Raw genomic sequence first — 27030 nt, forward strand, 5'->3', positions numbered from 1 at the left:
TGGGACAGAATGGCTGGAGGGGACTGGAGCTGAAGTTGGGTATTTCCCTTCCTACAGGCAGAAGGCTAGAGCAGACTGGAGTTGGCCATTTCCCTTCAGCCAGGTCAGCTAGGCTCTGATGAAACCCCAATAGGTTAAGTTCCGGTAAAATAGATTCTCTTGATGGCAGGCCTTGTTAAGAACAGAATGCTCTGGCATATTTCAAAATAATTAGTTTCCTCTGGCTACTTGAAACCCTAAGGAGTTCTTCTCTGATCTTTACTGTGAGAACCTGGTAGAACTCCCAGGAGGTAAAACAAAGAAGTTTTCAGCTCACAGGCTTGTCCACACTGAGCCTCCAACAATTCATCAATTACAGTCTAGGCTTTCCTACCCTGTGCTGGTTCCTGTGGATGTTTCTGCTCAGGTAAGTTGTGATTCTCTGGATTCCCCTGCCTGTCTCTCCAATTCTGGGGGCAGCAGTTTGCACTGTGACCTTACTTCCCTGACAGATGTAAGAAGAGTTGTTGATTTTTCAGTTTGTTCGGTTTTTTACTTATTTTTAGGATGGAATGGCAACTTCTAAGCTCCTTACATACTGGACAGGAAACCAGAAATGTCTGTTGGGTTTTTAATGGCACTTTTCAATGTAGATGTTATCTCTGCAACTCTTAGATAAACATTTAAAACACAAAAGAAAGTAATCTGATCTGTGTTAAAATGTGAATTGCTTACTGAAATATTGGCAAGGTAGAAAGGCACTTAATTGTGCACTAACTGTCAATAGATTAAATAGCTATTACTCTCCATAGGCAAAGGTTAAGTTTTTTTGTAAGAAAAGAATTTCAACATCAATGGGTGGAGCATATAATAGTGGTTTGCTTTCAGAATACAGAGACAAAACATTACTTTTTATGTTTACCCAATTTCTACATCATCATCTGTTCCTTTTGTATTATTCAAAGAGACACTATGGGTAGAGACCTCCGCATGTGAAAGAGTGACTGAAGAGTCTCATTAGTGATGCAGCCCTCTCTATACCGGTGTGCGTAAAAACATCCAGTAATCATTTTTGTGGTTTTTCAGGGTTTAGAGCTCTGAAGTTCTGTTGCAACTTGCAGACTGTCTCTCCCAAACTTCCTTATCATTCTTCCCTGACAAGAATCCTCTGCTCCTTTTAGTCTAGTTTCTGGACTCTTCCCAATGTGCCCTCTTTATTCCCAGTCTCTACCCTTGTTCATATTGTTTTTTCTTCCAAGGATGCATTCTGCCCTGCTCTGTGCCATCCAGTTCAAATCCAGACTTCTCTGTGAAACCCTCCACTATTCTGGCCTTTTTGGACTTATCTTGACTCTTCTAGTCTGCTCCACAGCATTTAGCCTTTTTGTTTTGTTGTATGGCTTCCTTTGTCTTATGTATTCAGAGCCTGTCTCCTCAATAAGAGATTATATCTTGTCTCTTTCATATGCCCCACAGCATTTAGTACAGTGGAAGGCACATAGCAGCTTTTGCTTGTTGATGACTTGCTTAATTGTTGTCTGACACATTGGAGTGTTTACTGCTATGGATGTCTGAAATTCTATAGTTATGAAAAAATTGTCAAAACTTTGCTTTACTTTGACTGTATGGCATTTTCTTGGGGATAGGGGCTACCTGTATATAGTTACCCAACTTGTGCTTGCTATGTGAAAATTGTTGGAATGGGTATCAAAACTATTATAATTCCACTTACCTTCATTCAAAGACTTTTCCGGTTTGTCATTTGATTTTTTTTTTTTTTTTTTTTTTGAGACGGAGTCTTGCTCTGTCACCCAGGCTGGAGTGCAGTGGCCGGATCTCAGCTCACTGCAAGCTCCTCCTCTCGGGTTCACGCCATTCTCCTGCCTCAGCCTCCCGAGTAGCTGGGACTACAGGCACCCGCCACTTCGCCCGGCTAGTTTTTTTTTGTATTTTTTAGTAGAGACGGGGTTTCACCGTATTAGCCAGGATGGTCTCGATCTCCTGACCTCATGATCCGCCCGTCTCGGCCTCCCAAAGTGCTGGGATTACAGGCTTGAGCCACCGCGCCCGGCCTTGTCATTTGATTTTTTAAAATTATTTTTTATTTTTGTGAGGACATAGTAGGTGCATATACTTATGGGTTACATGAGATATTTTGATATAGGTATGCAATCCATAATAATCACATAAGGATAAATGGGGTATCCGTCACGTCAGGCATTTATCTTTTGTGTGACAAACAATCTAATTATATTCTTTTTTTTTTTCCTTTTGAGAGGGAGTTTCACTTTTTGATGCCGAGGCTGGCGTGCAGTAGTACAATCTCGGCTCACTGCAACCTCCACCTCCCAGGTTCAAGTGATTCTCCTGTCTCAGCCTCCCGAGTAGCTGGGATTACAGGTGCCAGCCACCATGCTCGGCAAATTTTTGTATTTTTAATAGAGACGGGTTTCACCATGTTGGTCAGGCTGGTCTTGAACTCCTGACCTCAAGAGATCCACCCGCCTCGGCCTCCCAAAGTGCTGGGATTACCAGTGTGAGCCACCGCGCCCGGCCTGTATTCTTTTACTTATTTTAAAATGTTCAATTAAATTATTATTGACTGTAGTCACCCTATTGTGCTGTCAAATACTAGTTCTTATTCATTCTTTCTAACTTTTTTTTGTACCCATTAGCTATCCCCACTTTGCACCCTCTAATCCCCCCACCACCTATCCCAGCCTTTGGTAACCACCCTCTTGTCTTTCTGAGCCTGGCTTATTTCACTTAACATAATGACCTCCAGTTCCATTCATGTTGTTGCAAATGGCAGAATCTCATTCCCCCCTTTTTTTTTTTTTGACTGACTAGTACTCTATTGTGTATAGGTACCACATTTTCTTTATTCATTCATCTGTTGATGGATGCTTAGATTGCTTCCAAGTCTTGGCTATTGTGAACAGTATACCAACAAGCATAGGAGTGCAGGTATCTCTTTGATATACTGATGTCCTTTCTTTTGGATATATATCTAGCAGTGGGATTGCTGGATCTTGAGGAACTTCAAAACTATTCTCCATAGTGGTTATTTTAATTTACATTCCTACCAACAGTGCATGAGGGTTCCCTTTTCTCCACATCCTCGCCAAAATTTGTTATTGCCTGTCTTTTGGATTTAAGCCATTTTAACTGGGGGAGATAATATCTCATTGTAGTTCTGATTTGTATTTCTCTGATGATCAATGATATTGAGCACCTTTTCATATGCCTGTTTGCCATTTGTATGTCTTCTTTTGAGAAATGTCTACTCAAATCTTTTGCCAATTTTTTAATCGAATTATTAGATTTTTTCCTATAGAGATGTTTGAGCTCCTTATATATTCTGGTTATTAATCCCTCGTGAGATGGGTAGTTTACAAACATTTTCTACCATTCTGTGGGTTGTTTCTTTACTTTGTTGACTGTTTCTTTTACCATGCAGAAGCTTTTTAACTTGATGTGATTCCATTTGTCCATTTTTGCTTTGGTTGCCTGTGCTTGTGGGGTATTACTCAAGAAATCTTTGCCAACTCCAAATGTCCTGGAGATTTTCTTGTAGTAGTTTCATAATTTGAGGTCTTAGATTTAAGTCTTTAATTCATTTTGATTTGATTTTTGTATATGGTGATTTTTGTATATGGTGAGAGATATGGTGAGTTTTTTTTTCTTTTGCATGTGGATATCCAGTTTTCACAACATCATTTATTGAAGAGACTGTCTATTCCTTAATGTATGTTCTTGTCACCTTTGTTGAAAATGAGTTCACTGTAGATGTACGGATTTGTTTCTGAGTTCTCTGTCCTGTTCCGTTAGTCTATGTGCCCATTTTTATGCCATTAGCATGCTGTTTTTGTTACTGTAGCTCTGTAGTATAATTAGAAGTCAGGTAATGTGATTCCTCTAGTTTTATTCTTCTTGCTCAGGATAGCTTTGGCTATTTTAGGTCTTTTGTGGTTCCATATACATTTTAAGATTTTTTAAAAAATTTCTGTTAAGAATGTAATTGGTATTTTGATCAAGATCGCATTGAATCTGTAGATTGCTTTGAGTAATATGGACATTTTAACAATATTGATTCTTCCAATCCGTGAACATGGAATATTTTTCCATTTTTTTGGTGTCCTCTTCAAAAGACATTTTAAAATTATGAAACATTTCTTTCATCAGCGTTTCATAGTTTTCATTGCAGAGATCTTTCACTTCTTTGGTTAAGTCCTAGATATCTTGTTTTATTTGTGGCTATTCCAAATGAGATTATTTTCTTGATGTCTTTTTCCAGCTGTTCACTGTTGGCATACAGAAATGCTACTGAGTTTTGTATGTTGATTTTGTATCATGCATCTCTTCTAAATTTATCAGTTCTAACAGTTTTTTTTTGTGTGTGGAGTCTTCAGTTTTTTCCAAATATAAGATCATATCATCTGCAAACAAATATAATTTGACTTCTTCCTCTCTCATTTGGATACCCTTTATTTCTTTCTCCTATGTAATTACTATAGCTAGGACTTTCAGTTCTGTGTTGAATAACAGTTGTAAAAGTAGGCATCCTTGCTTTGTTCCAGATCTTAGAGGAAAGGCTTTCATTTTTTCCCCCTATTCAATTTGATACGAGCAGTGGGTCTGTCATACATGGCTTTTATTGTGTTGAGGTATATTCCTTCTATACCCCATTTGTTGGGGGTTTTATCAAGAAGGAATGTTGAAGCCGGGCGCAGTGGCTCACGCCTGTAATCCCAGCACTTTGGGAGGCCGAGGCGGGCGGATCACAAGGTCAGGAGATCGAGACCACGGTGAAACCCCGTCTCTACTAAAAATACAAAAAATTAGCCGGGCGCGGTTGTGGGCGCCTGTAGTCCCAGCTACTCGGGAGGCTGAGGCAGGAGAATGGCGTGAACCCGGGAGGCGGAGCTTGCAGTGAGCCGAGATCGCGCCACTGCACTCCAGCCTGGGCGACAGAGCGAGACTCCGTCTCAAAAAAAAAAAAAAAAAAAAAAAGAAGGAATGTTGAATTTTATCAAATGCTTTTTCACCATCAATTGAAACGATGGTATGGTTTTTGTCCTTCATTCTGTTGATATGATGTATCACATTGATTGATTTGCATATGATGAACCATCCTTGAATCCCAGGGATAAATCCTACTTGGTCCTGATGAATGATCTTCTTTATGCATTGTATTGTTGAATCTGATTTGCTAATATTTTGTTGAGGATTTTTGCATTAATATTCATCAGCTATTGGCCTGTAGTTTTATTTTTTGGATGTACTTTTGTCTGTTTTTGGTATCAGGGTAATACTGACTTCATAGAATGAGTTTAGAAGTATTCTCTCCTTTTCTATTTTTCAACATGGTTTGAGTAGGATTGGTGTTATTTCTTCTTTAAGTGTTTAGTAGAATTCAGCAGTGAAGCCATCACGTCCCAGGCTTTTCTTAAGTGGGAAACATTTTATTGCAGCGTCAATCTCTTTACTTGTTATTGGTCTACTCAGGTTTTGGATTTCTTCATGGTTCAATCTACGTAGGTTATGTGTGTCTAGGAGTTTATCCATTTCTTCTAGGTTTTATAATTTATTGCCATATAGATGCTCATAGTAGTCTCTAATGAGCATAGTAGTCATTAATGAATTTCTGCCGTATCAGTTGTACTGTCTACTTTTCAATTTAGGATTATATTGACTTGGGCCTCTGCTCTTTTTTTTCTCTCTTTTCTTCACTCTTTTTTAGTATGTATGGCTAAAAGTTTGTCAATTTTGTCTTTTCAAAAAACCAACTTTTCACTTCCTTGATTTTTTGTATTTTTTTGTTTTAATTTCATTTATTTATCTTCTGGTCTTTATTATTTTCTTCTAATGGGCTTGCTTTGCTCTTGCTTTTCTACTTCTTTGAGATGCACTGTTAGGTTGTTTATTTGAAGTTTTCCTATTTTTTTTTTTTTGATGTAGTTTATATTGCTATAAACTTTCCTCTTAGTACTGCTTTGGCTGTATCCCATAGGTGTTGGTATACTGTGTCTCCATTATCATTTGTTTCAATACATTTTTGATTCCATTATTAACTTCCTCATTGACTCATTGGTAATTCAGTAACATATTATCTAATTTCCATATGTTTGTATAGTTTCCAAAGTTCCTCTCATTATTAATTGATTTCTAGTTTTATTCCATTGTGGCCAGAGAAGATGCTTGATATGCTTTCAATTTTCTTGAAATTTTAAAGACTTATTTTGTGGCCTAACATATGGCCTATCCTTGAGAATGTTCTATGTGGTGAGGAGAAAAATGTGTATTCTGCAGCCATTGGATGAAGCATTCTGTAAATATCTATTAGGTTGGTTTGGCCTACTGTACAAATTAAGTTTGATCTTTCTTTGTTGATTTTCTGTCTGGATGATCTGTCCAATGCTGAAAGTGGGTTGTTGAAGTCTCCAGCTATTTATGTATTGGGGTCTGTCTTTCATTTTAGCTCTAATAAAATTTGCTTTGTATATCTGGGTGCTCCGGTGTTGAATGCATATGTATTTACAACTGTTATATCCTCTTGGTGAATTGACTTTTGTCATTATACAATGACCCTCCTTGTCTCTTTTTATAGTTTTTGTCTTGAAATCTATTTTATCTGGTATAAACAGAGTGACTCTTGCTCTTTCTTGGTTTCCATTTGCATGGAATATCTCTGTCCATCCCTTTATTTTCAGTTTATATGTGTCTTTATAGGTGAAGAGTATTCCTTGTAGGCAGCAGATAGTTGGTTCTTATTTTTTTTTCATCCATTCAGCCACTCTATATGGTTTTGTTTTGTTTTGTTTTTTTGAGACTGTCACCCAGGCTGGAGTGCACTGGCACAATTTTGGCTCACTGCAGATTCAGCCTCCTGGGTTCAAGTGATTCTCCTGTCTCAGCCTCCCCAGTAACTGGGATTATAGGTAACCGCCACCACACCCAGCTAATTGTTTGTATTTTTACTAGAGATGGGGTTTCACCATGTTGACCAAACTGGTCTCGAACACCTGACCTCAAGTGATCTGCCCACCTTGGCCTCCAAAAGTGCTGGGATTACAGGCATGAGCCACCACACCCGGCAACTCTATGTGTTTTCATTGGAGGGTTTAGTCTATTTCCATTCAGTGTTATTATTGATAAGTAAGGACTTACTCCTGCCACTTTGTTATTTGTTTTCTGCTTGTGTGGTGGCATTATCTTCCTTCCTTCCTTCCCACCTTTCTTTTTCTGAAAGTAATTTTCTCTGGTGGTATGTTTTAATTTATTGCTTTTTTATTTTTTGTGTGTCCGTTATAGGTTTTTTGATATGAGGTTACCATGAGGCTTGAAAACAACATTTTAAAACCCATTATTTTAAACTGATGAGAACTTAACTCTGCAAAAACAAAGTAGCAAACAAAGAGAAAACTAACAAAAACTCTACACTTTAACATCGTCTCCCTCTCCTACTTTTTCAGTTTTTTTTTGTTTTTTGTTTTTATTTTGTGGTGATATTTGTTCAATTTGTTGTTCCTGTGGGAAAGACAATTGCTGGATAATTTTTTTTTTTTGAGATAGGGTCTTGGTCTGTCACCCAGGCTGCTGTGCAGTGGCACGACCATGGCTCTTTGCAACCTCCACCTCCCAGGCTCAAGTGATCCTCCCACCTCAGCCTCCTAAGCAGTTGGGACTACAGGTGCATGCCACCACGCTCAGCTAATTTTTGTATTTTTTTTTTTTTTGTAGAGATGGGGTTTCACTATGTTGCCCAGGTTGGTATCGAACTCCTGAGCTCAAGCAATCCACCCACCTTGGCCTCCCAAAATGCTGGGATTACATGCATGAGCCATCACACCTGGCCTAATTGCTGGAGAATTCTATTCAGCCCTCTTGCTCTGCCTCCCAACAAGGATTTCTTAAAGGCAATGGTTGGCCAGGTGCAGTGGCTCACGCCTGTAATCCCAGCACTTTGGGAGGCCAAGGCAGGTAGATCACCTCAGGTCAGGAGTTTGAGACCAGCCTAGCCAACATGGCGAAACCCTGTCTCTACTAAAAATACAAAAAGAGTAGTTGGGTGTGGTGGCACATGCCTGTAGTCCCAGCTACTCGAGAGGTTGAGGTGGGAGAATTGCTTGAGCCCGGGAGGCGGAGGTTGTGGTGAGCCGAGATTGCGCCATTGCACTCCAGCCTGGGCGACAAGAGCGAAACTCATTAAAAAAAAAAAAAAAAAAAAAAAGCAGTGGTCATGTAGCTATTAAAGAAACCTGACATTCAACTCTGATGACCTTTGGATTCATGTTGCTTTAACACTATTTCTGCTTACCTAAATCTCCTCACACATTGAGTCTATAACTTTGGTTTCCTGCTTTGTCTAGAAAGTAAGATTTGGCAATAGTGTTCTGTTGCCTATCTACAGGAATATCTTAGGGTGCTATTTTAAATTTCCATGATATGGACTGGTACATGACCTCAGTAGTAACTATATTTATTTTCTGGATCCTTTGCACATCATCTTGTGAATATTTTCCATGGCACATAGTCAGTCTACAAGAGTACTTAGATCTCATATAAACTCATTTTAATTGAAAGGCAGATTGGAAGCTTAGTCCAAAGACCAATTTGTAAGTTTCTTGTTGGGTTATTAGCTTTTGTAGCCAAAGATAAAACTGAACTTACTATGCAATCTTCTTTCACTTCCTTAGTAATGGGGAAAATGTTCAAGATGCCAACATCTGTGTCCTAACTAATCATGTTATTATGGAATATTAAGTGGATCTTAAATGAATCTTTAAATTCTTAGGCAACAAGACGTGGCTACAGTCCAAGAAATTTGTCTTTCTAAATCTTTTGTTAGCTGGTAATATAGTCTAAATGTCTTGGTGTTCATTGAATTTTTTTCTGTACTTGCCACATGCAGAGAACATGAGTGTCTATTTTTCCATATTAACTAAAGAGTACAAAGAAAAATAGAAAAGGAGCAAGATAATTATTGTAGTTATCTGGGATACAAAAGTCTGGATTTTCAGCAAAGAGTAATGGTCTGAAGAGACCTATTTTCTTTCTTTTCTTTTGAGACGGAATCTTGCTCCGTTGCCCAGGCTGGAGTGCAGTGGCGTGATCTCGGCTCACTGAAAGCTCTGCCTCCCGGGTTCATGCCATTTTTTTTTTTTTTTTTGTATTTTTAGTAGAGACAGGGTTTCACCGTGTTAGCTAGGATGGTCTCGATCTCCTGATCTCGTGATCCACCCACCTCAGCCTCCCAAAGTGCTGGGATTATAGGCGTGAGCCACTGTGCCCAGCCGAAGAGGCCTATTTTCACAGAAAGAAACACTGGTTATTGAAAGGAGCATGTGGCTCCCTGTGGTAAGTGTTTTTAAAAGGATATTTAGAGGCTACCAAGGGGGATAAAGTAAAAATAAGCTACATTACTTTTCTGAAGGAGGAGTATCCTTGTTAACTTAGGGGTAACTAAGGAAGGCTAACTCTAGGGAACTTCCAGAGAATGAGCCTATAGCCACTTACTATGCTGTTAGACAAGATTGCTCAAAGGACTCTCAGTGGAAACTATAATAGTGTGTCTTTAGACCTGGGAGGTAAATGATGGCTTAGGTATGGAGTAGTATTCTTCTAAGATGGAGACAGGTTTAAGAAATCTCAGATCTTGGCCGGGCGCGGTGGCTCAAGCCTGTAATCCCAGCACTTTGGGAGGCCGAGACGGGCGGATCACGAGGTCAGGAGATCGAGACCATCCTGGTTAACACGGTGAAACCCCGTCTCTACTAAAAAAAAAATACAAAAAATTAGCCGGGCGCGGTGGTGGGCGCCTGTAGTCCCAGCTACTCGGGAGGCTGAGGCAGGAGAATGGCGTGAACCCGGGAGGCGGAGCTTGCAGTGAGCTGAGATCCGGCCACTGCACTCCAGCCCGGGCGACAGAGCGAGACTCTGTCTCAAAAAAAAAAAAAAAAAAAGAAATCTCAGATCTTATTAGAATTGAATCCTAGAAAACAAAAATTATATAACCCAAATATTCCAGATTTTTCCTGCTGGTAAGATGAGATCACATGTACACTTGTATCCAAATTTCATCAGCTGCAAGCCCTCACCTACTCACAGAGGAATTTAAAACCCTTCCAAGGACGCTCTAGTTATTTCTGGCTGTTTTCAGAAGAGTTGTTTGCCACATGTGTTTGTAACAAGTTCACTTACATTCTTTTTTTTTTTTTTTTTTTTGAGACGGAGTCTCGCTTTGTTGCCCAGGCTGGAGTGCAGTGGCGCGATCTCGGCTTACTGCAAGCTCCGCCTCCCGGGTTCAAGCCATTCTCCTGGCTCAGCCTCCGAGTAGCTGGGACTACAGGCGCCCGCCACCTCGCCCGGCTAATTTTTTGTATTTTTGGTAGAGACGGGGTTTCACTGTGTTAGCCAGGATGGTCTCGATCTCCCGACCTCGTGATCCGCCCGCCTCGGCCTCCCAAAGTGCTGGGATTACAGGCGTGAGCCACCGCGCCCGGCCACTTATACTCCAGCCTGCTAGCCAAAGCACCTTATCACTGCCTCTGCTGCAGATGCCCTTTGTGCAAACAGCATTGTCTGTATCAAGGGTACTGGCTCCCTATTTTCACAAAGTTTCCAGTCCTTGAGGTACTGGGATCTAGGCCTGTCACCCAACGCTACAATAATTTTCTAACTTTGTACTTAAACAGCATTATTTCAGCCCAGAACCACATAAAGTCCTTCAAGAAAAGACTCCCTCAGCTTTGGCCATATACCCTTCTCCCCCACCAGGCCTCAAATCCAAAGATTCAGCCATAGCACCAGCACTCTACCTTACCTTCTTTTCTTTCCAGCTTTCATTCTCTTTTTCTGTGTGCTCCAGCAAATAACAACAAATGAAAACCAAGTTATCACTCCTTCAGCCCAACCCCCAGTCTCCATGTATATGAACTTATGCAAATAGATAAAAGAAGGGATGGGGGAAGTGTCATCTAATTTCTCTCGGACAAGGTTCTGGCACTACCTTCCTTCAGCCCAGCCAAGACACTGCCACACATATAATAAAACATAGGCTGTGTTTCTATTAGAGCTGGGTGGGAATAGGAACAGCAATTCAGAGGAAGGAAATAGTGGTGTAAAAGGAACCATCACTTCAGAAAGAGGATTACACTTTGAAAACATTAGTGGCGGCCGGGCGCGGTGGCTCACGCCTATAATCCCCACACTTTGGGAGGCCAAGGTGGGTGGATCACAAGGTCAGGAGTTTGAGACCAGCCTCACCAACATGGTGAAACCCTGTCTCTACTAAAAATACAAAAATTAGCTGGGCGTGGTGGTGCGTGCCTGTAATCCCAGCTACTCAGGGGGCTGAGGCAGAAGAATCGCTCGAACTCGGGAGGTGGAGGTTGCAGTGAGCTGAGATGGTACCATTGCACTCTAGCCTGGGTGACAGAGCGAGACTCCGTCTCAAAATAAAAAAAAAATTAAAATAAATTACGTTAGTGGCTCCACTTGTCTTTCTTTTTACTGGTATCTTTAATTTTTTCAGGTTTAATTTCAAGATTGGGTCAAATTCTTTTGTTCCTTCATATTTAGACCCAGAAGAAGGCAGAAATTCATATTCATGGCTGAACAACTACTAGGTAAAAATTTTTTAAATCACAAAATGCTATGGAAAGTGACTGACAGTGTTGGTTTTGGCAGACCATTTCTCCTTAAAATAATTATATTTCATATCTGCAGCTGAAGCCTCTGTTCCATATATTGGTGGAATATCTTTTCAGGGCAAAGCACTCTTAATATTAAGACAGTATCACTCTTGAACTGAAGTTTTTGCAACACTGATGAAGTGCAAGTAGCCCTTTTTATTGTAATCACAATATGCAGATTTTCAAGCTGAAAAAAGTAGTTGAACTATTACCTCATGTCTTGAAGTAGAAGAATTTACAGACTTGATTTGTTAGATAGCATTACCTATGAGGGAAATGACATTGAACTCCACTTCAATTGGTATGTAGTGAATAGACAGATAAAAGTGGAGAGGAGGAAAGTTCTAGAAGCTGTGGGTGAGAACAAAGGAGATCTTAAAATCATAAGAATTCTTGAATATTAAGAGTTGCTGACAACATAGAGGAGAGCTGGGAGTTAGTAAAAATATTGTAAAAGGTGGAAAGTGTTATAATGAGAAAGCAAATGTCTAGATTGACCTAGAACAGTGATTCTTAACTGAAGGAGATTTTGCTCCCTAGGGGAAGTTTGGCAATATCTGAAGACATTTAAAAAATAAACTTAAAAAATTTTTACAGTATTTTAGAGTTACAAAAAAAGTTGCAAACATAGTACAAACACTTGCCTATATCTTGACTCAGTTTCTCCTATTGTTAACGTCTTACGTTGGTATGATGTGTTGTTACAAGGAACAGATATTGACACATTATTAACTAAAATTTATACTTTATTTCGGTGTCCTTAGTTGGTACTTAATGTCCTTTTTCTGTTTCAGGACCCCATCCAAGAAACCACATTGTATTTAGCTAGACTTCTCTTGGCTATAACAGTTTCTCAGACTTTCTTTGTTTTTGATGACATTGACAGTTTTGAGGAGTACTGATTAGGTATTTTGTAGAATATCTTTTAGTTAGGATTTGTCTAATGTTATTATTTCGCTCTGTTGCCCAGGCTGGAGTGGAGTGGGATGATCTAGGCTCACTGCAAACTATGCCTTCTGGGTTTAAGGGATTCTCCTGCCTCAGCCCCCTAGTAGCTGGGAGTACAGGCACCCACCACCACGGCCGGCTAATTTTTGTATTTTTAGTAGAGATGGGGTTATGCCATGTTGGCCAGGCTGGTCTGGAACTCCTGACCTCAGGTGATCCGCCCGCTTCAGCCTCACAAAGTGCTGGGATTATAGGTGTGAGCCACCACACCCGGCCAATTTGTCTAATGTTATTCTGATATGGTATTTGAGGGGAGGCACTATAGAGGTGAACTGCCATTCTCATTATATCATATCTAAGACTATCAACATGACATCACTGATGATGTTAATCTTGGCCACTTATTCAAGGTAGCGTTTGTGGGATTTTTTTTTTTTTTTTTTTGAGACAGAGTCTTGCTCTGTCGACCAGGCTGGAGTGTAATGGTGTGATCTCGGCCCACTGCAACCTCTGCCTCCTGGGTTCAACCGATTCTCCTGTCTCAGCCTCCCCAGTAGCAGGGATTATAAGCATGTGCCACCATACCTGACTAATTTTTGTATTTTTATTAGAGGTGGGGTTTCACCATGTTGGCCAGGCTGGTCTCGAACTCCTGACCTCAGGTGATCTGCCCACTTTGGCCTCCCAAAGTGCTGGGATTACAGGCGTGAGCCACTGCACCTGGCCAAAGTTTCTTCATTGTAAAGTTATTTTCCTGCCTTTCCATACTATACTCTTTGAAAACAAGTCAGTATGTGCAGCCTTTACTCAAAGGGTGAGGAATTATGTACTACCTCCTTGAGGGAAGTGTATCTACATAAATTACTTAGAATTCTTCTCTGTGGGAAATTTGTATCTTCTCCCATATCTATTCATTGAGCCATCATTTCTTTACATCAGTATGGACTCCTGGATATTCTTTTTTTTTTTTTTTTTGAGACGGAGTCTTGCTCTGTCACCCAGGCTGGAGTGCAGTGGTGCAATCTCGGCTGGATATTCTTTACAAACATTTTTTTATTTTTGCAAAAGGACTGGAGAGGGTGCTTCTGGCATCCTGTGGGCAGAGACCAGGGATGCTGCTCAATATCCTATAATGCACAGGACAGATCCTCACAAAAATAATTATCTGGCCCCAAATGCCAATAGTTCCCGAGAGTCTCTGACTACTCTCTCTGCTACTCTCACAGTCTCATACTCTGTTAGGAGGTGCTGCTTATGGAAATGCAACTCTAAGTTTATAATTGAAGTCAGTGAATAAAAGTTGTGTTTTCAGAAAACTTGGTTGGAATTTAGAAAATGAATAATTCTTTTGGTGTTCTGTAGACATCCAGTAGGAGGTTTTGTCTCTTTAAGGCTCTGTATAAACAAAATGAGCTGCAAAGTTGAGGCAGCTACCCAGACTACTCAAATCCAGTGGTATCCTCCACCTACCACCCTGTTATTGAAGAAAAGTTTTGGCTCAGTGTGTACAGATTGGCAGTCGGTATTGGAAGAATTTACTGAATATTTACTTAACACCAGTGTATGTGTTCCAGAGGCTGAGGAATCAGGAGAGGCTTTGGATTGAAGCTGGAGGTGGGAAAGGCAAAATTAAAAAGAAAATGCCACTTCCTTCAAAGTCTACCTCCCTACATGGCATCTATTCACTTTCCTGCCTCGCATTAGAACAATTGTACTCTACCGAGGTCGATTTTGCTTCTATAAGACATTTGGCAATCTCTAGACATGTTTCTGGTGGTCACAGCCTTGGAGAGGGATGCTACTAATATTTAGCAGGTAGATATCAGGGGTGCTGTTAAACATTCTGCAATGTACAGGGAAGCTCCTCCCCAAATTATCCAGCCCAAATGTCAATAGTGCCAAGTTTGAGAAACCTTGGACTAGAAGGAAAAGAAAACAATCTTTCAGTTTGATCAAATTAATTTCTGACAACCAAAGGGAAGTATATGTCTTGGTATATCCCCTCTTAAATGTGTGTGTGTTGTTTGTGTTTCACCAATCCCTTTTATCTACTGCTTTGACCAGATTACTCTTGGTGTTGTAAACATTGCAGAGCATAGGTGTACTTAAATAAAATCAGACTTTTTACCCTGGACTATACTACCCTGAAAAACCAGTCCCTCCTCACCTCTCTGACTTTTTTCCATGTCACCTCTGCCCTTAGTTCTCTAGTTCTCTATGATCCGTCCGTCCAGTTGTACAAGGCCCAAGCCCAGACTGGCTTTATGACTTTTGCTCTTGATGATCCCCCCCTTTTTTTTGTTTTTGAGACAGAGTAGTGGTCGGTCTTGTTGCCCAGGCTGGAGTGCAATGGCGTGATTTTGGCTCACTGCAACCTCCGCCTCCCGGGTTCAAGCGATTTTCCTGCCTCAGTCTCCCAAGTGGCTGGGATTATAGGCATGAACTACCACACCTGGCTAATTTTGTAATTTTAGTAGAGACAGGGTTTCACTATGTTGATCAGACTGATCTGGAACTCCTGACCCCAGGTGATCCACCCACCTCAGCCTCCCAAAGTGCTGGGATTGTGGGCGTGAGCCACCATATCTGGCTCTTGATGATCCTTCTAACTAGACCATTCTCCCCCTGACCTGGGCCTGACTGGGTCCCTTTTATTATTCACATCTTAGCTCAAATGTTGACTTGGCAGCTAGGTCTTTCCAAATCACCCTATTTAAAGTACACCTTAAGGCTAGGCAAGGTGGTTCATGCCTGTAATCCCAGTAGTTTGGGAGGCTGAGGCTGCTGGATCACTTGAGGTCAGGAGTTCGAGACCAGCCTGGCTAGCCTGGTGAAACCTCGTCTCTACTAAAAATATAAAAATTAGCAGGGCATGGTGGCACATGCCTGTAATCCCAGCTACTTGGGAGGTGGAGGCAGGAGGGTTGCTTGACCTGGGAGGCGGAGGTTGCAGTGAGCCAAGATTGCACCACTGCACTCCAGCATGGGTGACGGAGCAAGACTGTGTCTCACATAAATACATAAATAAGTAAATAAAATAAATAAAAATAAAAAAATACACCTTGAGGCTGGTCCAAAGATAGTAATTTATCTCAATTGATTGTTCACAGTCAGTTACAGATCAAACTCCTTGTTCTACTCTTTCACACCTTCTCACTACTACACTAGACTAAAAGAAAAAAAAAGTACAGCTTTACACAAAAATGCACTTTTAATTTCATAGTCACGTTTTATGTTGTCTATGACACATCATTTTCTGAAGTTATCTCATTTGGTTGCCTTATACATCAACATATAAGCTCCCTACGGGAAGTGACCTGTCTCTTGAGTTTGGCACCATATCTGTGTTCCCCACTCCCAGCTGGTCACAAAGTCACAGTTAAATAAATATTTGTTGAATGACTGTATGAATGAGTTTGAGGTAAAGATTTAAAATTTCTTGAAATTCTAAATTTGTGGAACACATTTCTTGTTATTGTTATTTCCTTAGCCTCTTAAAAATGGAAATTTGGGGGCCGGACATGGTGGCTCACGCCTGTAATCTCAGCACTTTGGGAGGCCAAGGAGGGCAGATCATGAGGTCCGGAGATCGAGACCAGCCTGGCCAACATGGTGAAACCCTGTCTCTACTAAAAATACAAAAAATTAGCCAGGCATGGTAGCGGGCGCCTGTAATCCCAGTTACTCGGGAGGCTGAGGCAGGAGAATCGCTTGAACCCCGGAGGCGGAGGTTGCAGTGAGCCGAGAACGCACCACTGCCCTCCAGCCTGGGCGGCAGAGTGAGACTCCGTCTAAAAAAAAAAAAAAAAAATTCTTAGAAAATTAGCCAAGTTAAATGAGTGAGAAAAATACCTCATAACTCTTCAAACCTAAGTTTTACCCCAAGGGAACTTGGTCTACTCCGTTTTATTTTCTGAGATACTATTTTCTGCAGTATCTTCTCTAATGCTTCATTACATGAACTTTTGAATATTGAAAGTTTAGAATCTTTTGCTTCATTGTTTCGATGCAGTTTATTTCTTTTTAATAATAATTTGAGGTGAAATTCAAATAACAAAATTAACCATTTTCAAGTGAACGATTTACTGGTATTTAGGACAGTCACAATGTTGTGCAACCACCACCTCTATCTAGTTTCAAAGCATTTCCATCTCTCCAAAATAAAACTCCTTATCCACTAAGCAATGTCTTCCCTCTCCTTAGCTCCTGGCATCCACTATTCTGCGTTGTGTCTCTACAAATTTATTTTGGAGACTTCGTTTAAATGGAATAGTACAATAAGAGATGTTTTGTGTGTGGCTTCTTTTAAATAACATATTATTTTCTTTTTTTCTTTCTTTCTTTCTTTTTTTTTTTTTTGAGACGGAGTCTTGCTCTGTTGCCCAGGCTGGAGCACAGTGGGTGGTCTCGGCTCAGTGCAACCTCCGCCTCCCAGGTTCAAGTGATTCTCCTGCCTCAGCCTCCTGAGTAACTGGGATTACAGGCATGTGCCACCACACCTGGCTATTTTTTTTTGTTTTTTGTTTTTTGTATTTTTGGTAGAGGTGGGGTTTTGCCATGTTGGCCAGGCTGGTCTCGAACTCCTGACCTCAGGTGAACCACCTGCCTCGGCCTCCTAAAGTGCTGGGATTACAGGTGTGAGCCACTGCGCCTGGCCTAATGTACTATTTTCAAGTTTCATCTATGTTGTAGCGTGTATCAGTACTTCATTCCTTTTTATGGATGAAAAAATTCCATTGTATAGATGTACCAAATTTATTTGTCGAGTTATATACTGATGGTCATTTGGAGTGTTCCACCTTTTGGCTTTTGTAAATAGTGCTGCTATGAACGTGAGTGTACATATATTTGAGTACTTGTTTTCAATTTTTTTTTTTTTGGACAGAGTCTTGCTCTGTCACCCAGGTTAGAGTGCAGTGGCACAATCTCAGCTCACTGCAACCTCTGCCTCCTGGGTTCAAGCGATTCTCATGCCTCAGCCTTCTGAGCAGCTGGGATTACAGGCGTGTGCCACCACACCTAGTTTTTTTTTTTTTTTTTTTTTTTATTTTTAAAAAAATTTTTAGTAGAAATGGTGTCTGCCTTGTTGCCCAGGCTGGGCTCGAACTCCTGGTCTCAAGCAATCTACCTGCCTTGGCCTCTCAAAGTGCTGGGATTACAGGCATGATCCACCACGCCCAGCCTCAATTATTTCGGGTATATACTTAGGAGTAGAATTGTTGGGTTATTAGTAACTCTATGTTTAACTTTTTGAGGAACCGAAGTGTTTTCCACAACAGCCGCACCACTCTGCATTCCCACCAGCAATGTAGGAGGATTCCAATTTCTCTATATTCTTGCTAACACTTATTTTCCAGTGTTTTTTTAAAAAAATTATCATTATAGCCATAAGCGGGTATGGAGTGATACTTAATTGTGATTTTGATTTGCCTTTCCCTAATGTCTAGTAATGCTGAGCATCTTTTCATGTGTTTCGTGGTCATTTTTAATGTAGCTTATTTCTTACATTTGGGTATTTCTGAACTTTTACAGCTTCTGTTATATAGTACAGAAGATGGAAAGATCAGAAGCAAACAAGAATGAGAAAGCTGTTTTTACAAAATTATATTTGTCAAATGCCCCAAATGTCTTCCCGGCCCTAATCCCTGAGAGTGTTACATTTTCTGTTACAATGGGAAGTTCCTTTCTGATATCAAGTCTACAGGCTTGGAATATTTGCTGATATAGTTAAATGAAATAGCAATAATGTCATAAAAGTGGCAGACGGGCCAGGCACGGTGGCTCATGCCTGTAATCCCAGCACTTTGGGAGGCTGAGGCAGGCGAATCACCTGAGGTCAGGAATTCGAAACCAGCCTGGCCAACATGGCGAAACCCCATCTCTACTAAAAATACAAAAATTAGCCAGGCGTGGTGGCGGGCGACTGTAATCCCAGCTACTCCGGAGGCTGAGGCAGGAGAATCGCTTGAACCCAAGAGGCAGAGGTTGCAGTGAGCCGAGATCACACCCTTGCACTCCAGCCTGGGCGACAGAGGGAGACTCCATCTCAAAAACCAAATGAACAAACAAAAAGTGGCAGATAGGAAATAAGAAAAGCAAGCTATCAACTCCATCAGCACGTTGGGTAAGGAGGAGTTTGCAACCTGGAGTGGACGTTTGTTGAGGGGTAGATTAAGCACATCCAGATGATAACAAATGTATTAGAAAAGTTTAGATTTGTTTCCGTAACAAATGATGTAAAGGAGAAGAAATAGTCTTTCTCTTCAAGAATTCCAGTTGCTTCCTCAGACATATTCCATCTTTTCCTGTTTTCCTTAGATATTCCTGTTGATTTTTTAATCCAAGCAAATCAGGGTAATTTAGTAAGTGTGGTTATGATAATTTTGTTTATGGTTATATTGTAAAATCTCTAGAATATGGTATGAGGTCAGTATCAGTGTCAGTGTGGGGTGATCACTGAACTGAGAGTCAGGAGATCTGTGTTGCAGTCCCCAGTTCAGAAATAACAAGTGTTGTAACCTTGGGTAAATTATTTAACCTCTTGGAGCCCCAGTTTCCTCATTTTTAAATAAATAAATGACTGGCCTTTTGATGATCTTTAAAGTTCTTTATTGCTCTATCATTCTATTTGAAAAGTTCCTGTGTCAGGTACTTCAAATTTCACAGGCAAATGCATATCCTTTCTTTGTTTACATTTACAGAAAGTAAAACTGTTGCCTTGATCAAACCTGTATCATGAAAATAGTTTTTTTTTTTTTTTTTTTTTTTTTTAAACAAAGAGGCCCAAGGACACAGTCTTCGAAGTGCTGAAGCCATGCACCTCTTTGTGTACTGGCTAAGTGCCTGGGTACACTTGTACATGTGATGATCTGCCCTCTGCCCTGAGGTTTCTTAATCTAGGTTTTGCAATGTGTGTCATAGATGTTTGTTTTTCAAACATGGTGCAACGGGCTCAGACAGGACATAGCACTGCCTCCTATTCAGTGGCTAAAACACTTTTCATCTTCTGCATTTTTCCAATCTTTCATGCTGTAACTTCTATGATGATCTCAAATGAGGACACTTTGACTTTCACTTAATCTGATGACGCATTTTATTTTCTACAGGAAGGTACTGGGTTTTGAAACTCCCCCCTTTGTTTTTCCATTTGTAGGAAAAGTCATAATAAATGGTGAGGTCATTCTGCCCTGCCACTATAGGGGTTTTCTTCTAACATAGGCCCCAGTGAGCTCTGGGTCATCTCATTGCCACAAGAGTACAACTGGCAACTTTAGTCTATGATGAGGAGTCAGGAGTTTAAGATCTACCTGGGAAAAATTTTGTTGCATTTAGGTACAGCACAGCATGAGTTTGTTCATAATCCTGGGATTAATACAAAAAGTCAATGGAAAGAGAAAGGCTAGCAATCTCAGATGAATGTTGCTGATAGGGTCGATACATTAGTATTTTTTTTTTTTTTCAATTTTAGAGGTTTTCTCATCTTGAACACTGTAGCAGATAAAGGCTCTATTAAAGTTCACTATCAGATGACTTTGTCAGGGAACTGATCTGATCTGGATTATCTGAAAATCTGATTTTGATATTTTTATTACCCCATGGCTATTTCTTTTCTCTTAATTTACAAATGTACTTTGCATCAGTGCTTTCCTTTGTATCTGTATTTAGTCTTTCTTTCAGTCTTAGGTTAACTTAATTTTTTTTTAAATAGCAACTTCTGCAACGCTGGGAAACAAGGTATAGTATGGGGTATGGATAAGGGAGGTATGATTGAAGCTGAAGGGCCTTTTTTTTTTTTTTTTTTTTTTTTTTTGAGACAGAGTCTCCCTCTGTCGCCCGGGCTGGAGTGTGATCTCCCTCACTGCAAGCTCCGCCTCCTGGGTTCACGCCATTCCCCTGTCTCAGCCTCCTGAGTAGCTGGGACTACAGGTGCCTGTCATCACGCCTGGCTAATTTTTTTTTTTTTTTTGTATTTTTAATAGAGGCGGGGTTTCTTCGTGTTAGCCAGGATGGTCTCGATCTCCTGACCTCGTGATCCTCCCACCTCGGCCTCCCAAAGTGCTGGGATTACAGGCATGAGCCACCACACCTGGCTGAAGCTGCAGGGTCTTTTAAGGTTAATGTGTTCTGTTCAATTAAGCTGTCTTTCCTCCCTCTTTTTTTCCCAATAGAATGTTAAAATAGTCTCCTGCAAAAAAACCTCCCCAATTTCAAATACCAAACAAAAGAAATGACCTCTCTCTCTACCCAGAATCAAACCCAGGGTGAACTTCTCCCAAGAGAAGACATTTATAGCAAATACCTTGAGAGTGAATCACAGATTTTAAGAAATTCATTTTTAGCTATTATATGTATCTAATACAGACTGTCTCTATACAGGCAGCTCCCAGAATCTGTGGCTCACCTCAGCTCTTTCTTTCCTTTCTTCCTCCTTTCTTCCTTTCTTCTTCCTCTCTTCCTCTCTTCTTCTTCCTCCTCCTCTCCCCTCCTCTCTTCTCCCCTCCCCTCCCCTCCTCTCTCCTCCTCCTCCTCCTCCTCCTTCTTCTTCCTTCTTCCTTCTTCTTCTTCTTCTCTCTCTCTCTTTTGGCCAGGGTCTCACAGTGTTGCCCAGGCTGCTGTCTTCTTCTTCTTTTCTTCTCCTCCTCCTCCTCCTCCTCCTTCTCCTTTTCCTTCTTCTTCTTCTCTCTTTTCTCTCTCTCTCTCTTTTGGCCAGGGTCTCACAGTGTTGCCCAGGCTGCTGGAGTGCAGTGATGTGGTCATAGGTCATTGTAACCTGGAACTCCAGGGCTCAAGGGATCTTCCTGCCTCAGCCTCCCAGAGTACCTGGGACTCCAGGTGCATGCTGCCACACCCAATTAATAGTTTTTTTTTTTTTTTTTTTAGAGATGACATATCACTATGTTGCCCAGGATGATTTTGAACTCCTGGACTCAAGTGATCCTCCCGCCCCAGCTTCCCAAGTAGCTGGGACTTCAAGCATGGGCCATCACACCTGGTCTTAACCTCAACTTTTTACAAGCTTGTTTCAATGGTGTCTATGAAATAGTTCAACAAATCTAATTTTGTTGCCAAAAGGCAATAATGTAGGTATGATGATCTAGAACAGCTTAGGAACTGGTCCTCCCTAAGACTATACTCTCTTTATTGAGCCATGGTGCAAATAGGCTCTATGTGAAGGTTTCCGAATTCTCTGTAGCTGTACATGACTGTACATAGACTAAATACATTCCTGAAAGGCTATTTGTAAAGCAAATTTTCCTTCAGTAAGGCTCATTTTTCTACTGATTGTCTCTTTATTCTTATTTATATTACAAAAGAAGTGCCTAGTCACTTCACCTCTTTTGCTCAAATAGAAGTGTATAAAGAAGTCTCTGATCCCTTTCTGTAGAGATAACAGCTGTTCATTATCTAGTATAGACCTTTCCAGATGTTTGCTGCACACACGTACTGTGACATATACTTATTTTTTTTTCAAAATGAGAATGAATTATGTGTACGAACTGCATATTGCTCTTATTCGCTTAATAATATATCACAAACATCATTTCATGTCATTATGTTTGCATATAGATATTTAAATAATTGTGCCTCATTCTTTTTTTTTTTTTTTTAACCTAACGCAGTATTCTATAGTATGGATATACCATAAGGTATTAACCATATTCCTATTAATGAACACTTGAGATTTTTGATTAATTTTTCACTATTAAAATAATACTCTGGTTACTATTCCTGTGCATATATCTTTGTGTATTTGTTCAAGTTTCTCTGTATAATAGAGCCCTGTACATGAAAATGTCAAAGAGTATATGCATTTTAAATTTTAAAAGATACTGCCACATTGTCTTTTAAAAAGGCCAGGCTGGGTGCAGTGGTTCACGCCTGTCATCTCAGCACTTTGGGAGGCCGAGGCAGGTGGATCACCTGAGTTCCGAGTTCAACAGCAGCCTGGCCAACGTGGTGAAACCCCATCTCTACTAAAAATACAAAAGTTAGCTGGGTGTGGTGGCGGGCACCTATTGTAATTCCAGCTACTCAGGAGGCTGAGGCATGAGAATCTCTTGAACCCGGGAGGCAGAGGTTGCAGTGAGCTGAGGTCGTGCCACTGCACTCCAGCCTGGGCGAGAGTGCAAGACTCTGTCTCAAAAATAAATAAAATAAAATAAAGGGACCAAAACTATTTACACTCCTACTTAGAATATATGAGTGCAGGCCGGGCGTGGTGGCTCACGCCTGTAATCCCAGCACTTTGGGAGGCCCAGGCAGGCGGATCACGAGGTTGGGAGATTGAGACCATCCTGGCTGACATTGTGAAACCCTGTCTCTACTAAAAATACAAAAAATTAGCCAGGCGTGGTGGTGGGCACCTGTAGTCCCAGCTACTGGGCAGGCTGAGGCAGGAGAATGGCGTGAACCTGGGAGGCGGAGCTTACAGTGAGCCGAGATGGCGCCACTGCATTTCAGCCTGGGTGACAGGGTGAGACTCCATCTTGAAAAAAAAAAAAAAAGAATATATGAGTGCAAGTTTCTTCATATTCTTGCCAAAATTGAATATTATCAATCTAAAAATCTTACCAACTTGAAGGGGAAAATAAAATATATTTAATAACCTTTTATATCTATTTCTAAAAGTAATAATTATTCATTCAAACATATTCTTAAAAAATGTTTTATTTGAATAACAGTAACTTGGCTTGTACCATGTGCCATGTAGGATCCAAGTGAAGCAGACAGTTTTATTACAGAATTTTGGTTTGAAGAGGGATGCTTTGAATAAATATCCAAAGGTTTAATCAGTCCAATAGTCCCAGTGGGACTATTCACTCGGTCTGAGTGAAATGGTCCCATAATTATTTAAGTATAATGATGGGGTTTGTCTATTTCATAGAAGGCATTAGCAATAGGAATATTTGTAGGATTGGCTGGGTGCGGTGGCTCACGCCTGTAATCCCAGCACTTTGGGAGGCCGAGGCGGGCGGATCACAAGGTCAGGAGATCGAGACCACGGTGAAACCTCGTCTCCACTAAAAATACAAAAAAAATTAGCCGGGCGCGGTGGTGGGCGCCTGTAGTCCCAGCTACTCAGGAGGCTGAGGCAGGAGAATGGCATGATCCCGGGGGGCGGAGCTTGCAGTGAGCTGAGATCGTGCCACTGCACTCCAGCCTGGGGAACAGAGGGAGACTCCCTCTCAAAAAAAAAAAAAAAAAAAAAAAAAAAAAAAAAATATATATATATATATATATATATATATATAGGATTATATAGGATTGTAGGATTGATGGGAATGGAGATTAACTTGGAGGTCAGATAGTGATTTAGTGAATGAAGTGGCTGTAGACCACTTCTCAAGGAATTTGTCCTTAGCTGTAAAGAAAGTCACTGAATAAGTAGGAGAATCTGGAGAAAGATTTTTCTGGTTCTAGCTTCCTTTTTCTCATCTGTGAAATGAAGAGGTTGAACTTGGTGATTAATAGCCATCATTTTATACACCCTTGCCATAAATCAGGAATTTTATAGGCATGATTTCATTCCCTCAGAAGAGTCTTATGAATGAGGTACCATTATTATCCCCAATTTACAGAAGAGGCTGAGGCTCAGGAAAATGTTATATAACTTGGTCTAGAGTGGTTGGCTTAAGTCCAAACCCATATGGTTTCCATCCTGCTACTCTGCATCTAAGTAGCTTCCCAGCACTAACAGTGGAAGATTTTGAGTAAGGGACACATTAAAATTTTGTTATTTTACTGGTCTTTTTAAAAATAGGACATATTGGAAGCTTTTTGTATCTTAAAGGGAAAGGATAACAAAGAGACATTTAAGGCAAGTTATGATATCCATGACCTATCTTTTTTCATAATATTACTGGGCTAGAATCACTACAGAGAGTGGGCAAAAATATACGAAAAGCAACGTTCTTACAGATTCAACGACAACCACAGCAGATTTTTCGCATACTTATGGCCTTATGGATAATAAAAATATTTTGTTATTTTTGATCCTTTATAGGAAGGTTGCACAAACAATTTCAAGGATAACTGTGGAGGATTTTATTTAGGGGGGGTTGGAGTTATCTTTAAAAAGGACAAATAAGGAGTTTCATGAGAGAAACTGAAATTAAGTTCCATTAAAATCCTGCTGTGATTTTGACGTGGACCACAATGTCCTGATGGATTAATTTCCAAAGACTTGACTCCATACAATACTGTGTCTTCCTATCTGGGTGCATTAGATGTCTGTTTGTTTTGGTGTTTCCATTAATTTAAAAACCTGAAAAATGTGCCAGAATGAAAAGAAATAGTTATTTTGAAAAAACAAATCGTTTCTCAAAAATAACATTTAGATGTAGCTACTATGCCTTTGATCATTTTTTAAAGGAGTGGCTTAGGTTATTATTTATGTTCACAGTGAGATCATCTTCTGCCTAGGTTTCTGATTTCACTGGTTGTTTAACACAAGCCACTAAAGACAATATTTGGCCTGGTTGTTGGGTCTGCCAAAAATAAGGTTTGTTAATGACAAAATCTAACACAACTTGTCAATGCAAATATTATTATGAAGTCCTGCTGCTTGTATTTGGACCGCAAGAGAAAATTATTATTATTCTACAAACCCGTGAAGTTTAACACGCAAAGGCTTGTTACACAGTCAATGAAGAACAGTTGTTTTTTGCCCTTCCATAAATAACTAATGCCAAGAGCAGCCTGGCTATCTGTTTCAGCTTCTTGTTACAGAATAATAAAACAGGCAAGGCCTAAATATCAGTGCCTCTTAACAGAGCTGTCCTTTAAATTCTGTTTAGCTTCTAACAGACTAATTCTCATGCTTTTAGTACTTACTACATTGTATTTTGAATCTGTCAATTGCATTGTACATTTCCCTAACTCTTCCATTTCCATACGTTTATCTACTCCATTTCCAATTGGTTTGGTAGTTCTGGGTAGGACTCATTACAGAGGCAGCTTGATGTAGCGGCAAGCACCCTGGTCTAGGAGTCATAAGCAGTGTAGTAGGAAATTCAGGCTCTGTTACTAGTTAGTTGTGTGACTGGACAAGACACTTAACCTGCATCTATTTCTTCATCTGTGAAATAGGGATAATAATACCCTATCTTCCTAATAAACAGCGTTGCAAATGTTCTCTTTAAAATGTCAGACAGCTGCTTGGGAAATATTTTGCTCCTGGGCAGTAATTTCTGGAAGGTTTCTGATGACAAGAAATTAAGCAAGGTTTGTTTTGACTCTGAAAAAGGAAAGCTGGAAATAGCGTGGTTATACTTGGTTTCCTTTTTGGAGATATAGTTCTTCTTTCCTCTTCAACTTGGGTGCAGTTAAATGGGGAAGAAGGTGAGATGTGGTAGGTGATGAAGACAGCCAGAACTGTACACACTAACGAATAGTTTAAGTAATAAGAAATCTTGAAAATCCAAGTAGCTTCTTGGTCTGATAAACATACTTATATGTATATCATACACACATTCGTATACCGAAAAACGGATAGTTTCAGGCTATAGTGATTTCTTTCCTTTATGTCTTGTAGAGCTGGAGGAACTTCAGTAAGCTGAAGACTGTTCAGAGGAAATTACCTAATTGAAAATGTCTGGGCTAAGAGACTGACAATAAAGGAAACTGGCAAAAGTACTCTTTAATTACAAGTTCTTTTTCATCTTCATCCAACACATTGATTTATGTGCTACACTGGGTTTGTATTATGTCTATATTTTAATTCCACAAGTAGACACTAACTTTGTTGAGAGCAGCGATATTCATTTCTTCAATTTCATTTGTGTTAAGCCAACTGTAGGTGATAGTGCTCTGTACATCATAGTTACCTGAAAAATGATTGCTGATTTCTGGTATTGAAACAAGATTTCATAAAATAAACAATGCAATTAAACTAGTTGTTTGAAGTACTGAACTTGGTAGGTCAATCTTCAAAAAGGAAGCTACACGACTGTCTTAGCAATATTTATAGGTATATTTTATGTAAGTAGGTAGGTTTCTTGGAAATTGAAATGGTAATATGGCTTTAGAGTAGTAACACACAAAAACTGTAGCTCTGTGCTCTCAGCTAACCACTTTTAGTATCACCTGGACTGCTTATTAAAAATTCAAATTTCTTATCCCTACCCAGATCAGAATAAAAATACCGGGGGGTTGTAGCTCCAGGTACCTACATTTTAACGAGCACCCCAGATAATTGTGATGCACACTGAAGTTTAAGAACTACTCTAGCCTGTAATCTCAGGTGGTAAGGCATTTTATATATACATATATACACACACACACACATATATACACACATATATACACACACAAGCAGAAATGGTAATTCTATGGGAAAATGGAAATCAGCAGGTGAAGTGAAATGTTGATTGCCATCAGGAACAGGAAACTAGTTCACCATTACACA

General features: G+C 40.2%; 1 long non-coding RNA gene across 1 annotated transcript; it reads left to right on the plus strand.

Annotated features, from left to right (window-relative positions):
- Nucleotides 1–327: 327 nt before the first annotated feature.
- Nucleotides 328–26372, plus strand: LOC112428137 (uncharacterized). The gene is made up of 3 exons (XR_003020042.2): nt 328–406; nt 11516–11609; nt 26158–26372. It is a non-coding gene; the product is annotated as an uncharacterized lncRNA (long non-coding RNA).
- Nucleotides 26373–27030: the final 658 nt, after the last annotated feature.

This window comes from Macaca nemestrina, chromosome X, assembly GCF_043159975.1.
Source record: "Macaca nemestrina isolate mMacNem1 chromosome X, mMacNem.hap1, whole genome shotgun sequence".
Taxonomy (NCBI): domain Eukaryota; kingdom Metazoa; phylum Chordata; class Mammalia; order Primates; family Cercopithecidae; genus Macaca; species Macaca nemestrina.